Source organism: Arachis ipaensis, chromosome B9, assembly GCF_059453495.1.
Source record: "Arachis ipaensis isolate K30076 ecotype BB chromosome B9, ASM5945349v1, whole genome shotgun sequence".
NCBI classification, from domain to species: Eukaryota; Viridiplantae; Streptophyta; class Magnoliopsida; order Fabales; family Fabaceae; genus Arachis; species Arachis ipaensis.
Window position 1 is genome coordinate 17,711,839 of NC_142444.1, and position 3,208 is coordinate 17,715,046.

A 3,208-nucleotide genomic window follows, 5' to 3' on the forward strand; every position below is an offset into this window, starting at 1 on the left:
AATTGAATTATTTTTAAATTTTTATTTCTACTTCTCATATGTCTTGTTATTATAGTTTAGGATTTTTTTTTTCATTTTTATTCTTATTCATCAAATTTATTTTTCTTTAAGTTATTCTATAATTTTTATATTCTCCTATTCTTTATTTTTATATAGGATACTATATATCTTTAATGTTAATATTATTTCTCTCTATTAAGTATAAACATAATTCATCTTTTTTTATACTCGCTCTTTCTTATGATTATTATATAGAATTACAACTTAAAATTTTTTTCATTTTCCTTCTTACTTTTATGTCATTTATTTTTCTTTAAGTTACTCTATATTTTCTATATTCTCTTACTATTTACTTTTATATAGGATAATATATGCTTTCAATATTAATGTTATTTCTCTTTTTTTTTTTTTTGGTTTCCCACGGTATCCCCCAACCCGGCAGGTCAAGGACTAATCCGTCGCGGTAATGTTATTTCTCTTTAATAGATATAAATTGAGTAATAAAACATAATTCATCATACTTATATCTTCTTATGTTTTCTACAGAAATCAACACTCACTTCATGCCTCTTTATCTTTTTTTTTTTTCACATAATATCATGTCTCTTATTTTTTTTTTCTTCCATTCTTACTAATATTTTGTGCAAGTATTTGAAGAATTCGGTTCATGACCACAACTTTTTTTTTTTTTTTTAGTTTGTTATAGATTCCTAAAACACTAGACTTTTACAATTTTTTAGTTTTCTTTTTTTAATGTTTAGTCTCATTGTATTCATTAGTTATATTATTTATATATTATTTTTTTTCAACAATTTATATTTTTAATATCATTTAGTTGTAATATGTTAAAAATATATAGTACTATTGTGAATCATGAAAAATAAAATTAAAAAATTGAATATTAATTTCAATTATATATTATGTACTTTTACAATTTCTTTTTAGTTTTTCTTTTTTTAGTCTAATTATATTCATTAATTATATCATCCATATATTACTTCTTTTTTCTTTTAACCATTTATACTTTTTAATATCATTTAGTTGTAATATTATTAAAAATACATAGTATTACTATGAGTCATAAAAAATAAAATTAGAAAATTGAATATTAATTTTGAATTTTTGACTAATAGAATATTATATTTAAAATTATATTTTATCTAATAATTTTATATTTGTACTATAATACTTAAATATAATCTAAAAAAATAAATAATAAAAATGACTACTTAGAGAACAAAAATAAAGATAATAATATAAAATCAAATAAATAAATTTGAATGGAGTATTTTTATAATTTTATTTAAAGTCAAAGTATAAAATTTTAATTATATAATATTAAATAATACGGTATATATCTATTTTATTTTTTGGCAATGCACAAGTCTAAATCTAGTTTACATTAAATGACTAGACAAGCACACTCAACCTAGGACTAAATTAAAATCCTTTTTTGTCAATCCATTTATACCTAGTTCCCTCATCATCTTATTCATTTTAGAGTAAAGACTCAATTCTGTTTTTGTCTATTTTTATAAAAGACAATGTGATGTCTTAAAAAAAGGGACACGTTAGCCTCCCAACATTATTATTTTGAAATAATATAAATTTTCAGTTTAAAAAATTTGTTTATCAAATATTAACAAGAATTGATTTTGTGATAATTTCGTTTGTAATATATGGGATTTAAAACCCGATTCCCAAAATTATTAAATCGTTTATTATTGAAAATTCTTTTACTGAGGTAGTGTAATAAGAAAAGACTATGGCTAGAAATGATGTTATAAAAAAAAGCTTAAAAAAGTAATTATAGTATGAAATCTTTTTAAAAAGAAAAAATAGCAGCGTTGCATAAGAAATAAAAGAAGAGAATGGTAATATTGATAGTGATAGAGAAAATGATGATGATGATAAAGTATAGTTACACAATAAAATTAATAACAATAGAAATTATAATGATAAAAATGAAAATGATGTTAGTTGATTCTATTGTTAAAAAAACTTCATTGGTATTTAAAATTTGCACAGATTACACATAAAACTACTACAAAATCAATATCTAATTTTCTGTTAACATTTGTCGTATTTTTTAATAGAAGATTTATATTGTCTCAAAATAATAATGTTAGGGGCCAAACTGTTATTCATTTTAGTAAAAAATTGTATTATTTTTCGTAAAAATAAACAGAGTCAAATTAAGTCTTTACTCTTTATTCTAACATAAAATTGCCCATATATGGGGTCTTAGCAGTTGGTGTGCTTGAACCTTGAAGCATATTAGAATACCTTGCTGATGCTTAGACTAAGAAGTTAGAAGTATGCTACATGTCCAGTATAGCTAAGGCTCTTGTTCAGTGCATGCGACTTAACTTCGAATAAAAATGACATGCAAAACCAATGTTGAAGTTTATAGTTTCAGCACTCTTTGAGGCAAGGGACCAGCACGGTGCTTCATGTTTGATTTCATCTATCTTGTAATATGCAAGTTAAACACAGTATATATATATATGTTTCATTTTGCCCTTTTTCTAAAGGGTCTTATATTAAATTGTTTTCTTTAATTGCTGCTATAATTTTATAAAGGAGAGTGCTAAATAAACAATGATCATCTTGAACAACATGAACAACCACCAATTAAATAAAAGTACACTACACCTCCAAATTAACCATCTGAATTGTTGATTGATGAGGGTGTGATGGTATTAATAAGGAGAATATGATTGAGGATTGATGATTGAGTGTAGAGGGTGTGTAAAGGTCGGTTTGTGTTGGTTTTTAAAGGAAATAAATTGAGAAAATAGCAAAATGAACCTTATGTAGAATTTAGGTAAAAAGTGGTTTTTGACCAATTTTGACGGATCATAACTTAGCGCTCGGAGTTTGGAATTGAGTGAAACTTATCTTAAATTAAAACTAGTGATGAGAGCTTTAAAACCGTTCAAGAACAGAGAGAAAACAATTTTTGTAGCAAAAGTTATGAACATTTAAAAACTGGTGTTAAAAATTGAAATTTCAGATGCTGCAGAAAACCAGAAAAATTGGCTGGTGTGCACGTGCACAGAAGCGTGCGTGCGTACTAGACAGAGGCGTTGTGTATGCCTATGCATATGCACAGGGTGGTGCATACGCACAGCAAGAAAAATTGCACGCTTGCACACACTCCCTATTTTCTTGAAAAACTCTGCTTTTGACTATTCTGCCTTTCCGG